Raw genomic sequence first — 14,594 nt, forward strand, 5'->3', positions numbered from 1 at the left:
TTATACATGGATTTTTTTTCAATAAGTAATACAGTACTGCATGATGTGTGGTTGGTTGAATCCTCAGATTCAGAACCACAGATAAGAAGGGCCGACCATAAAGTTATATGTGGATTTTTGACTGCACAGGGAGTCAGTGTCTCTAACCCCTACATTGTTCAAGGGTCAACTGTATTTTCTTGAGGAGAGAATTTCCTATTCTTAGGTAGGGAGCAGAGGGGAAGATCACCTCAGTCACTGGACCAACTTCATACTCATTTTCCTTCTTTATAAGGTTCAATGTAGATGTTGCCTCAACCTTCCTAACACACACACACACACACACATGTAGAGATTTCAGTGTCCTAATTCATATCATTAGTTTACCATTGGGCCACAAATCTTTCATAGGTTCTGAACCCCAATTTTGTCTCTTCAGCATTATGAACCAACTAAGTCTTTGCTTTGACTTCAGTTAGCTTTTGTTTGACTTCTTAGCATCTTGCCTTGTCTACCTATTATACATGGAAAATACTGCAAGGGAACACTGTTGCTGAATCCAGCTCCGTTCTCTGAATCTTTACTCTCTCTGTGATTTTGGTCCTTAAAATTCTAGCTGCCTTGTTATTTCTCAATTCCAGTTCTGGTTTCCTTAGTCCTATGACACTGTCCTAAGATCTACTGGCTTTTCTACCTCTTAGGAGCCACATTTGGTTTCTCAGCCTTTTGCTCTTCATCAGTAGTTTCTAAATGACTGGGCTAGAAAAGCATGTGCAGAATATTGTTCTCACTTCAGTGAGTTTCTTTCTCTATTTTACTTTTCTAGGTCATGGCTACCTCAGTAGCTTTCTAACGCTCACAGTCAAATGTTGCTTATGATTTATCTGGCCTTTCTAGTATGTTTTCCTAAGGTAAACTGATATAGTTGGAAACAGGAGTTCGTACCCACCATTTAAAAAATGCTGTTTTGTCTTTCTATGAACTCTCTTTTCGTCCCATCTTCTGTCACTTTTTCCCACCAAAAATTCCCATTCTCCCAGATAGATTATTTTAAGAATAAAAATTATTATTAAGCTAATATGTTAATTTTGAAAGGAATTAATTTTGCTTTGAACAAGAACACAGATTGGTGAATGGAATATGGAAGATTCCTTAAGACCTTTTTCATCTCTAAGAGTAGTATCCAACCATCGGTACCATAATAAGTTTGTCAACAATGGAAGAAAGCAGTCTTTATAAAATCAGCATTATTCAGTAATCTCAAAAACTGCTTCACTTTCCTGCTCATGCCACCAATTTCCAAATGTTCAATAGGAGCAGAGAATCATGGGATGGGATGTGGAGAAATGGCCTGTCATAGTAACTATAAATATTGGAAGAATGGAATTATAAATAAAGAGGGTTTTCTATGAATATATTTGAAGTGTTTGTTCCTAAAGAACTTCTAGAATAAGACTCAAAAGTTTAACATAGAAACACCTCTTAATAAGTATGAAAATCACTAAAATTTATCTCATAATACTTTTTTCTTTTGTGTTATGTGATTGTCAGAGTCACACAAAACTATTTTTATCTGGACTTCACAGATCTTCTTATTTTTACTATGGGATCAGTTACCCTACATTTTTGAAATTTGGCAAAATAGTTAAAGTTGGAACATTTCCCCCAAATCCAGGGCATATGACTTACATTTCTGTAGAAGGCAATATTATATTTCTGTCTAGTTCTGGGGTAAACATTTTCATACCTGCCAATCCAATTTGACGAATGTATCATTTTTCCAGTGCACTAGTGTAAAGTAAATGGTAAATTCAGTCAAACAGTCATTTCATACATCAAAAAGGAAAATCAGTCAACACAACTGTCTGACGGAAATGAATGAAGAAAACAAATCAAGGCAAACAACTGTCCCAGTAGACTTGTATAAATACAGTAGTGGTGTCATGTGCAGGATTAATCTTCCCTCACCCTTAACTGGAGAACACTGGGCCAGCCAATTCAGTCACTCAAATGATACTGAATTACAATATTCCAGTTTCATTTACTCTCAGTTACTGCTGACTGCCCTTCCTTCTCCTTCATCTGTCCATCAGTGGAGAATGTCAGAGCAGGAGAATAGTAATATTGGCATATTGTAATGTACTGTCGTGAATTCTACAGCTTCAAAATTCTTAGGATAACTCAACGATCTTAAAGAGTCTGGTGCAGAAAGGATATGTGAATTAAATCGCAGACCACTGTCTGACCCTTCCAGCACTAACACCCCTTATTCCTGGTTCTAATATATCACAGAATACTCAAGAGGAAGGTTTTGAGTGGTCAGCAGAAATATGGCTCCAAAGCAGCCACATGGAAAAGAAATGTTGTCATCTCTGATCCACTTTAAAGTTGACTTGTCTTTTACTCATAAACCAGATTCAGTGTGAATTCTGTTCTGCTAAATGTTAGAGAATCTATTGGAGGCATGTGGCCAATTCTTTTGAATTTTTTTACTCTCTAACTTTTTGTTTTTTTAACATCTTTATTGGAGTAGAATTGCTTTACAATGCTGTGTTAGTTTCTGCTTTATAACAATGTGAATCAGCTATACATATACATATATCCCCATATCTCCTCCCTCTTGTGTCTCCCTCCCACCCTCCCTACCCCACCCCTCTAGGTGGTCACAAAGCACCAAGCTGATCTCCCTGTGCGATGTGGCTGCCTCCCACTAGTGTGTGTTTTACATTTGGGAGTGTATATATGTCCAAGCCACTCTGTCACTTCACCCCACCTTACCCTTCCCCCTCCCCGTGTCCTCAAGTCCATTCTCTACGTCTGCGTCTTTATTCCTGTCCTGCCCCTAGGTTCTTCAGAAGAATTTTTTTTCAGATTCCATATATCTGTGTTAGCATACGGTATTTGTTTTTCTCTTTCTGACTTACTTCACTCTGTATGACAGTCTCTAGGTCCATCCACCTCACTGCAAATAACTCAATTTCATTTCTTTTTATGGCTGAGTAATATTCTACTGTATATATGTGCCACATCTTCTTTATCATTCATCTGTCGATGGACACTTAGGTTGTTTCCATGTCCTGGCGATTGTAAATACTGCCACAATGAACATGGTGGTACATGTCTCTTTTCGAATTATGGTTTTATTAGGGTATATGCCCAGTAGTGGGATTGCTGGGTCATACGGTAGTTCTATTTTTAGTTTTTTAGGGAACCTCCATACTGTACTCAATAGTGGCTGTATCAATGTACATTCCCACCAACAGTGCAAGAGGGTTCCCTTTTCTCCACACCCTCTCCAGCATTTATTGTTTGTAGATTTTTTGATGATGGCCATTCTGACTGGTCACAGAAAGAACTTTGGCATGGTGTTCATCATCTAACTTATCCTAACATGCAGACATTTATGAGAGTAAAGTCATGTCTTTGCCAGAGTGGGTTGCTTATCTGGGCAACTGGGTCAAATCAAGAAGGGCAAATGTAGGCTGCCAGAGTAAATAAGGAGAGGAAAAACAAAAGAACGAGCCATATCATTCATCAGTGATTTTCCCCCCAATATTCTTAGACTCCACCTATCTCCATCTTACTGGTAACACAGGAACTAGACTGAACTATCAGGTAAAAGGTCTCTACAGAAACTGAGGTAATATAGAAAATTAAAAAAAAAACATAAAATTGTAAACTTTCTTCCTAGGGCTAATTGAGATGATACTTCAATAATAACATAAGATCAGGTGAGGTCTAAAGAAATTTTAGAAAACCTGGATACAGTAAGAAAACATCTGTTCGCCAGCATCCGAATGTTAGAGAGACACCAAGACATGTGGGCCAAGTTCTGGAGAGAAGGGAAACACAGATGCAAGCTTGACATTTGGTGCAGCTTTTCTCCTTGGGGCATTTGCTGATTCAACTCATACAGCCTAGGAGCTGAAAAGCCAAGGAGTTCAAAAGACTGTAACCACAGAAGCCAAACGGCAAGAGCTCAAGCTAAAGGCAACAACTAATGGAATGACAAGCTACACGTATCCTTAGTCTCACAGGGCTGCGGGAAGCATTACATTTAAAGCCTAACAAATACAAGGGTAGTTGGGAATAGGGAGAATCCAAACTTTCACATGGTTAATCCCAAAGGGCAACACCCATAGAGGAAGGACAAGACAGAAATAGAGCACCCTTCACACAGATGGAAAAAAAGGCTTTGAATGAGCTCAAACTGAGAATGGACAAAGGTTTCCAGTCCCTATAGTAACTGTCTGCCATGGGCAAAAGGAAATCTTTTCAAGAGAACAATAACAACATCCAGAATGTGGAGGTATCTTTATAGTTTCCTAAAATAAGTTAAGCCCAATTTTAATATAAAAAATAATTGGACATACCAGGAAAAAGACTCAATGATCAAAAGCTCAAAAAAGAAAGAAAGAAAAAAGACAATATAAATAGACACAGGAGGACAAGGGTTAGTAGGCATTGGTTAAAAAACAAAACAAAACAACTATGATTAAACAAAGAAAATAGACACATGGCAAATAAGCATATGAAAAGATGCTACACATTCCATGTCATCAGGGAATTTTAAATTAGAATAACGAGATACCACTACACACCTATTCAAATAGCTAAAATCCAAATAATGAAATACCAAAGTTGTTGATGATGCAGAACAACTGAAATTCTCATTTGCTGCTAGCAGGGTACTTGGCAGTTTCTTACAAAACTAAACATACTTTTACCATACAGTGATCTAGTAATCATGCTCTTTGGTATTTACCCATAGGAACTGAAAAGTTACGTCCGCATAAAAACCTGCACATGGATGTTTATAACAGTTTCTTTCATAATTGCCAAAACTTGAAATCAACCAAGATGTTTTTCAATAGGTGAATGGATAAACAAACTATGGTATATCGGTACAAAGGAATAGCATTGAGCAATAAAGAGAAAATGCTATGAAGCCATGAAAAGACATGGAAGAAGCTTAAATGCATATTGCTATGTGAAAAAAAGCCAATCTGCAAAGGCTACATGCATATTATATGATTGCAGCTATATGAAATTTAGGAAAAGGCCAAAGTGTGGAGACAGTCAAAAGATCAATGGTTGCCAGAGGTTGCGGGGAGGGAGAAAAGGATGGGTGAAGTGCGGAATTTTAAAGGCAAAGAGACTTCCTGTGTATGGTTCTGTAATGGTGGATACAGGTTATTGCACATTTATCAAAAATCATATAATGTACAAAACAAAGAGTGAAGTCTAATGTAAACCATGGACATTAGTTAGTAATAATGTATCAATATGGGTTCATTAACTGTAACAAACATCTTACGCTAATGTAAGATGTTAATAATAGGGGAAACTGGGTAGAGAGCTAAGGAGGTACGAGAACTCTGTCCTTTCTGCTTAATTTTTCTGTAAACCAGAAACTGCTCCGAAATAGTCTGTTAATTTAAAAAACAAATCTAGACCTGCATACATAACTTGCACGTAAATCCAACCACAGCAGCATTATTCATAAGAGCCCCAAAGTGGAAATAACCAAATGGCCATTTACTGTGAATGGATAAATGAAACATAGTAATATCCACACCATGGAATATTATTCAGCCATAAAAAGACATCAAGTACTGATGCATGCTACAACATGGATGAACCTTGAAAACATGCTAAGTAATTGTATGATTCCATTTGTATGCAATGTCCAGTCTAGACAAATCTGTAGAGACAAAGTATATTAGTGGCTGCCTAGGGTTTGGAGAAATGGGGGAGTGAGTGACCTATAATAGATTCTTTTTCTTTTGGGGGGTGGATGAAAGTTCTAAAATTGATTGTGGTGGTAGATGCATAACACATTAAATTGTACAGTTTAAATAATATGGAAAGTAAAATAGATCTCAATGAAACTATTATTTAAAATTATGATTAATGTATTAAAAGAAGGGCAACATGTACAATTTAAGCAAAAATTATCTGTGAAATGCAACCAAAAGAAACTTCTAGAATTAAAAAAGTTGAAATTAAGCACTCAGAAGATTGGTTGAACAGTACCTTAGTCAAACAAAAGAAAGGAATACAAATGTCAATTAAAAAATAACTACACAAAAATTTGGAGGGAAAATGATGGAAAACAGAGAAATAAGTACTTAAGACATATAGAGTATATGTGAAACACTGTGTCTAGCCAGCCCCAAGTCACACAGCCTAGGAAGGAGACACACAGCCTACCTGAATCACAAGGACTTCTCCAAAGTAAAAATGAGGTTCTGAGGCCAGAAGTGGAAGGAATGGATTACAAAGGAAAAGAACAACGGTAAACTATAATGTAGATATACATCAGTAAATACATAGGTTCCCTGGGGTTGTGATCTGGTACAAACAATAAAAAGAAAAGAGATAAGACTCATAGTAGAGGCTGCTAGATTCTGCTGAGGAAAATGTCCAGGGAGGGAAGAGTTGATTTATTTCATTATTTTTTTAGAGTCCACATATAAGTGACATCATGCACTATTTGTCTTTGTCTTATTTCACTTAGCATAGTGGCCTCCAGTTTTATCCATGTTGACTTAAATGATAGGATTTTCTTCTTTTTTAAGGTTGAATAATATTCTATTCTATATATATACCATATTTCCTTTCTCCATTAATCTACTATGGACACTTAGGTGGTTTCCATACCTTGGCTCTTGTGCATAATGCTACAATAAACATGGGAGTACAGATATCTCTTCAAATTATGATATTTCCTTTGGATATATACTCAGAAGTGGGAGTGAGGAAGAACTTATGACACAAATCGACCATATGTAAAAGATGTTGTAGGAATGAAAAAGTCTGAACACCTAGAAAAAGTGTGGAGTATTTGGAAAGGTCATTGTTCAAGGTCATACATAGTTTAAAGTTATGACATTTCAGTGAGCCTGTGTGCATGAAGGCTTGCTCATATTTGGGGATTTGACTACAGTGCAAAGAAGTGTTGCTAAATTTTCGATCAACATCAAAAAAGGGTGGACATGTTTTTTTCTTTGATTATGAAACTGCAGGAAAGGAAGCCTAGAATTCTAGGCCCACTAGAATTTTCCCTGATGATAGTGCTAATTTAGGAGAAGAAGAAGGATCCAAGGCTATAGAACAATTTTGAAAGCAAAATAAGACTGCCGAGTCTTCACACCGTGTATGAGATTAAGCTTTAATGGCATATGATGAAGTGGCCATGACACAGCCGGCAGAGCTCGTTGAGTTTTGGAAAATGGCTCTTGAAGCTACAGGAAATGGACAGTAGACATAGAAAAAGAACAAGGTAAATGCCAGAGTGGAAGGACAAAATTAATCAAGAGAAAAGTCAAAAATAGAGAAGAAAAGCAGTAAACGTGACAAAGAAAACCAAAAGCTTGCTCTTTACAAACACCAATAAAATAAGCAATATTTGGCAAATATGATAGTGATGGGACTAGCTATAAAACAGAATTTTTTTTAATTACAAAAGAATACTATGGTAGCTTTATACCAACACATCTAAAAATCTGGACAAAATGGCTGATTATGATTAGTTATATGCAGCCATTATTTACTCCTGTTTTGAGTAGAGAATACAAGAAGCTTTATGAAAATAGAAAACATAATCAAAGATATACACCTTAGAAAGACATCAGTTATTTTCCAATATATATAAAAAATTAGAAGAGTCCTAATACGAAAATCAGATATGGGGCTTCCCTGGTGGCGCAGTGGTTGAGTGTCCGCCTGCCGATGCAGGGGACACAGATTCGTGCCCCGGACCGGGAAGATCCCACATGCCGCAGAGTGGCTGGGCCCGTGAGCCATGGCCGCTGAGCCTGCACGTCCAGAGCCTCTGCTCCGCAACGGGAGAGGCCACAACAGTGAGAGGCCCGTGTACTGCAAAAAAAAAAAAAAAAGAAAGTGAGTGACAACTTAAATGATATATGGAATATTTTGCTGACTTACAAGAGCATGCAGAATTAAATATGACCCAGTTGAAATGTTAATTTTATTTTAATGTGTATGTTGGGATGGAGTCTTCAAGGTGCCAGAAAACAAGCATTCATCCATGCTGTTTGGAACTGCAGCACACAGACACCTTCAGTTACCAGTTCTGTTCATGCCACAGAATCACCTTCAGAAAACATACTGTTTTTTATGGACCTGGTATATATCTTAATTAGTTTGAAGAATTCCCCAAATACCTGTTAATATGTAGTGCTCCAATTCCAATCTTGCCACGTCCTGTACCAGTGACACAGCACATAGGAGTTTCATTTCTCTTTCTTTCTCTGGGTTGTTCAGAACCCAACGAAAGAACAATGGAATGGCATCAAAGAGATCAGGGTTCTTGTCCCAGAGTTACCATAAAATAATAGTGTCCTCTTGGGAAAATTATAGTTATTCTAGGCCCCTTTCCCTTTCTTTACTTTGACAGAGCTGCACTAGATGACCCCAAGTAACATTGCACTCTTTGCAGTAGTAGCTTAGATGTTATTGGTTTTCTGAAACAAATGAAGACAATGACACATGAAACTGTGCAACATCTCTGTAACTATGTTTTCTTAGAGTTGCCTCCATTTTACAGATGATAAGATGGCTGAGCACAGAAGTAGATGTCTTGACCAGAGGTTGCAGAGTAGATGGAACTGAACCACAAGTTTCCTTCTTTCCTGAAGCTCACTTAGCCAAAACATAGGCTTCTGAATATTAAGCTGTAAAGCATATTATCCGTATGCTTTAAAAGAAGCGGTTCTTCTAGGATTTCCAATTAATAGCAGGAGGTTTTGAAATTCTTCAAAGATCATCTAATTTTGTGAGATTTACAGCTCAATTTTCCTGTCAAGCAAGTTGTATTAGTGCCAATCATCTGAGCTTCTGGATGCTTCTCTGAACTTCTTGAAGTTTTCTTCTTGCTATCTGAAATTCATGCCAGATAAGCCTTTTTCTAGAGCGCATATACAGACTTGTGTATTTTTATACAGAAAAGCAATGCAGTGAGTCAGGATGGGGGTTAAGCCCTCATTCTCAGAGTGGTATTGAGCTCCTGGTGAAATATAATCATCATTTCCTCAGAATCGAAAAGCAGTTATCTCTAGTTTTTAATCCCATTAACTATTTATACATTTATGTATGATACATGTATTTATTGTACCTACTAGGTGTGTTCTCTTTGGGAAGTACAAAGCTCTTTGAGATATAGGTTGTTCATTTTTTCGTTTTCCCACAAATACTGTGACCTTTTGAGCAGGAAGGTCTATATTTTACTAACATCTAGAACCAGCAGTTAACACGGTGTCTAAGATGTAGTCAATAAATATGAAATACATAAATGAACACATTTTTAAGGAAGGAAATGAACAAATAGAAATTTTTCATTTTCAGTCACAAAGCAACCAGAGACATAAAAATGATACACACAATGAGTGCTACGGTCATTCAAATAAGGCATAGAATAGATACAACAAGGATCTCCTTATTGGCACAGGGAACTCTACTCAATATTTTGTAATAACTTATAAGGGAAAAGAATGTGAAAAAGGAATCACTGTGCTGTACACCTGAAAGTAACACAACATTGTAAATCAACTATACTTAAATTAAAAAACAAACAGACAACAACAACAAAAAAACCCGAAAGAGGTCATAGAAGTTTTTATGAGATTTCATAAGAGAAGCCAAATGAGGACGGGCGAGACGGCTTTTGAATCAATTCAGAGGAGAGGTCACAGAGAAACTTGTCTTTGACCTGAACTTGAGTTTCCATTAAGATTGCAACACAGGGATATTACAGATGAAGGTAATCACATAAACTTACTACACTGAAACTTGCAGAGGTTATGAGTGTTGTTCAAGATCCCAAAGCAAGTGCATTGTGGAATCAGAATTTTAAGTGAGACCTAATGAACTAAAAACAAACAAACAAAAAAACAAACCTTTTCTGTGATACCATGTTGCCTTTTTTTTTTTTTTTTTTGCGGTATGTGGGCTTCTCACCGTTGTGGCCTCTCCTGTTGCGGAGCACAGGCTCCGGACGCGCAGGCTCAGCAGCCATGGCTCACAGGCCCAGCCGCTCCGCAGCATGTGGGATCCTCCCAGACCGGGGCATGAACCCGTGTCCCCTGCATCGGCAGGCGGACTCCCAACCACTGCGCCACCAGGGAAGCCCCCATGTTGCCTTTGAAATCGTTATTTTGGTGGGTTGGTAGAAAGTGGTTCCCGTGTTTCTGGCAGCAATGACTAGTTCTGTCCCCCCCCGCGGCCCCCCACCCCCGAGTTGATCCTCAAAGTTTCCTTTAGAATTGACTTGCTAAAATGCAGACATGCAAGTATTCATGACGCCTGTGTCCAATCATTTCTCCTGCCATTGCCTACTTCACTTCTGGATTATATGAACAATTCACTGTCTTCATTTATGCTTTTCCCTCCTCCAAGAATTCCTTTCTCCCTATGGGGCACCTGGGAAACCCACTTCATTTTTCAAACCTCAGTTTACATATTATGTCTTTTGTGCAGTCTTCTTTTTAGTGTTGTGATCACATGCTCCTTTTTGCTACCCTTGCACTTCTGCATGCCTGATTGTTGCACTCGCTACACTGTATTGTGATTGTGTTGTTTACATATATCTGTGTTCTCCTGGGCAACGTTCCTTGGGGCCAGGGACTACCGTTTTTCATCTATTGATGTTGCCTTAGCATGTTACTTGTTGCGAAGTAGTTAGTTATAAAAATGAGATTTGTTTAAATTGAAAATTGTTATGTACATATTAGTTATTATCATTTACAGATATAACAGGAAAAAATATTAATGCTGGTGCTGAAAGTTCACTTCTAGTAAATGATGGTGGTACTTGACTTCACTTATATTATTTTCCCCACTATTTTATATCTTTCTACCTGATATCTCTTCTTTATTCCCATCTCTTTCTTTATTACTAAACCAAGAAAAACAGGGATGAGGGTAGGGCTAGGCCATACTTGGCTGGAATAGTAAAGAAATTGTGTGGGGTTTTGGTGAGAAAATCCTGAAGCATACAGGTCTGCATCTTCCTTTTATTTTTATTTTTTTGCGGTACGCGGGCCTCTCACCGTTGTGGCCTCTCCCGTTGTGGAGCACAGGCTCCGGAGGCCCAGGCTCAGCTGCCGTGGCTCACGGGCCCAGCCGTTCCACGGCATGTGGGATGTTCCCGGACTGGGGCACGAACCCGTGTCCCCTGCATCGGCAGGTGGACTCTCAACCACTGTGCCACCAGGGAAGCCCCTGTTTGAAGTTTTTTGATAAATTAGATTTGATAACACAGTTTTATAAAAACTTAGTTTGGACATTTCTGAACCTCTTTTTTTGTTTCCTTATGTAAGAAAGCTGCTTGCTTAGGGTTAATACTAATTCAGTGGGGGTAAGATTTACACAGGACCAACCCTAACATTCATAGTGTGTGGCACAGGAAACAACTTTGAATGGCCATTTCAAGGAACAATATACTTAAGTGTATACAATGAGTAAAATGGATGAACTACACAAATTTATGAGTTGAAAACCATAGAATCATAGAATTTTCTCACTGTAAAGGCTCTTACTTTTCCAACTGCTTAACTTCAACCTCTGTTAAAGCACTTCAGTAACAGGGAGTTCTTGAGTTTAAAATGCAGTCGGTCCATTTTATAGTTGAAAGGTTCTACTTGTCAAAATATTCATCCTTTTATCAACCTAAACCTGTCTACTTGGTCTAAAATCTTCAGTGTGGGACAGTCTAAACCCTTTTTCATAGGACAACTCCTAAAATAGTTTAGAGCGACCACCTACTTCTCTCCTGGTCTTGCTTCATGTCATCTATTCCCAGTTCCTTCAATTACTTCTTATTTTAGATTCCAGACACTTTACTGAATTCATCACTTTCTTCAGTATAATAACTCATTTGCTGAATGTGATATTTTAAGCCTAAAAGGATTTGTTTACTGTTTTCTGTAAAGAATTAAAACATAAAATGTCCAATCAACCAATAATTCTTCACCTAACATGATTCATATACACCAATTGATAAGGAAAATTTAAAAACTCAAATTACTTCATTCTTAAAGAGTGATCATAGTATGTCCTTATTTATAATGTACAGGAAATATGAATTTTCTTTCTGTGCATCTATAACAGTGCCCTCTTGCAGGGTACAGAGGATCCTCCATTGATGCTGCCTAATGATGTGTATGTGATATCCTGATATTTACTAAGAAGTTAGACATTCAGGAGGATTTTTTGTTCCCAGCAGACATACACATATGAATTTTTCTTCTCTATTTTTGTGTGTTTCTAACTTTTATTATTCATCTATTGGCACTTAAGTGCATTCCCCAAACTGCATCATAAACATCAAAGTAGATTACTTCACTTTTCCTTTTATGAGATTATTATACTTATCAACCAATATTTGAGCCCTTAATATGGGCAAATCATCCTAGCCTGTTAAGCACAGAGGTAAAGAGCATGGAGTTGAGAGGGCACACACCAAGATTTGAACAAATTACTTAATCTCTCTAAGTCTTCATTTTTGTATGTGAAAAATGAGAATAATTACAAGGATTGAACTCATAAGGTGGATCGTAGAAAACATCTAGGTGCTACGTGCAAAGAGCTGGTTTGACTACCTGGCAAATATATCCATTCTTTATTAACATGATGGTGATGATGTTGATGGTGATGATGATGATGATGCAGCTACCAGCAGGTGTCCTTATTAGGTTGGTAAGGATGGTGAATAAGCCACAAGATCATGTCTGTGAACATTTGCATTCTAAGGCTACACTGCCTTTGCCTTCCCAACTCCGGCTCCATTCCTCATCTGTTTAAACATCTCCCAAGATAGCTCAGGTCTTCTCTTCTGTGAAGCTATTCTGAACTACTCCTCTAGAATGAACTTAAAATACATTGCTTGCACTTATATTAATTTATATCAAGTACAAACTTCTGCAGTGGAATCACTCATCCTCCGTCAACCTTATATGGACCTTTACCTCCAACACTGATACCTAGCAAATCCTTCCACTACATTCTAAATTATTAACCATAAGGTTTAGCATGTTCTCTCTTCCAAGGTATTTAGAACTTTAAAGGAGAAAGAAGCCTGCCCAAGTGGACAAAGCTAACACTTATCAAGCATGAGCTTCCAACATTTGCACCAGACAATTTCACATCATCTCATTATAAACTGACAATAATCTTTGTGAGGTTGGGGTCCTAACCTTCTTTTTACTGTGGATCCCTTTGACAATATGGAGTAGCCCATTTAAAGAGTCTTAAAATAACACTTTTAAATTCATAAAATATAATACATAGAATCTCAAAAGAAACTAGTTACTATGTTTTAAGTGCAGTCATTAGAATATTTTAAAAACCAAATTTGTGATATAGAAACGAATGGGTATTTAAACTCATTAAATAACGAGATACAACAGAGACTCTATTAACTACTATACTTAAAAATAGTGATGTTGGGGAGATGGGTTCACAACTCTGATACATGTGTACTGAAATTGAACAATTAAATAAATAGATGGTGGATGGTGGTAGCCACATTTCTCAATATTGAAGTATGAATTTACAGATAAACAAGAGGAGAAGGCTAAACTAATCTCAGCGTTAATGCATTATAGTTGCAGACATCAGTATACACTCAGCTCAATATAGATATAGATAGTTATATATAGAAATATTTACTGATATGTGTATATACATGGGTTAGTATACATATATATTTCTTTGTTCCCTCAGTTAAGAGAGCCTAATCAAATAATAGCCCATTAGCAACAGCACATCTAGAGCCCAGATCTTGGTTTCTATTACTACTCTCCAATAAAAGGAATCAGGGCTCCTCAGAGAAATGACTGATTCTAGGACTGGGTCAGGAAATACACAAAATGAGCCTGGAGCATCTTGTGGTACCAGAAAGTCAGGAAGTGTTAAACACACACACAAACATGCATGCTAAACACAGATACACAGACACACACAAACTCACACACCCCAAAGGGAGTATGTCAAAGGAGCACAGGCGCCGAAAGCAAAAGCTCCCAATGGCCAAAGCTGGAACAATTCAAACAACAAAATAAAGTAGTATTGGATTATAACCCAAAGGATAAAATAGATATCCATGAGTCTATACTGATATAAATAAATATCAATAATTGAATAAATTAATGTTTAGGGGAAAATAGACAAATCTGTGTGGAAGAATTCCAAATACTTTATGTACATACTCTGTCCTCAAGGAGGTGGATCATAACTCTCCACTCTTTGGGTTTGTGCTTCACATAGTGACTTCCTTCCAACAAGTGTAGTGTGGAAGGGGTGGAGGAGTAACTTTACAGTGGAGAAATCTGAGACACTACCTCAGCCATGTTATCAAGGTCAACATCAACAGGCAAATCACGTTGATAGCATGTACCCTTGATAAGATGTTATAAAAAAGGCACTTTATCTGGTTGTCCTCCCAATAAACCATAATCCCAGTCTTACCATGAGAAAAGCATTGGACAGTTTACATTAGTGAGGTATGCTACAAAACACTTGATCACTGCTCCTCAAAACCGTCAAGGTTGGGGCTTCCCTGGTGGCGCAGTGGTTGAGAGTCCGCCTGCCAA

At 37.7% G+C, this 14,594-nt stretch overlaps 1 pseudogene across 1 annotated transcript in view; it reads right to left on the reverse strand.

Moving 5' to 3' along the window:
* LOC308611609 (ferritin light chain-like) overlaps window positions 1-14,351 on the reverse strand; it is a 40,277-nt pseudogene extending 25,926 nt beyond the window's left edge. The window contains exon 1 of the transcript in view: window positions 14,343-14,351. The product of the transcript in view is annotated as a ferritin light chain-like (transcript). The remainder of the gene's footprint in view (window positions 1-14,342) is intronic.
* Window positions 14,352-14,594: the final 243 nt, after the last annotated feature.

The sequence above is a fragment of the Mesoplodon bidens genome (genome assembly GCF_964165515.1).
Source record: "Mesoplodon bidens genome assembly, contig: HAP1_SCAFFOLD_458, whole genome shotgun sequence".
Classification (NCBI taxonomy): domain Eukaryota; kingdom Metazoa; phylum Chordata; class Mammalia; order Artiodactyla; family Ziphiidae; genus Mesoplodon; species Mesoplodon bidens.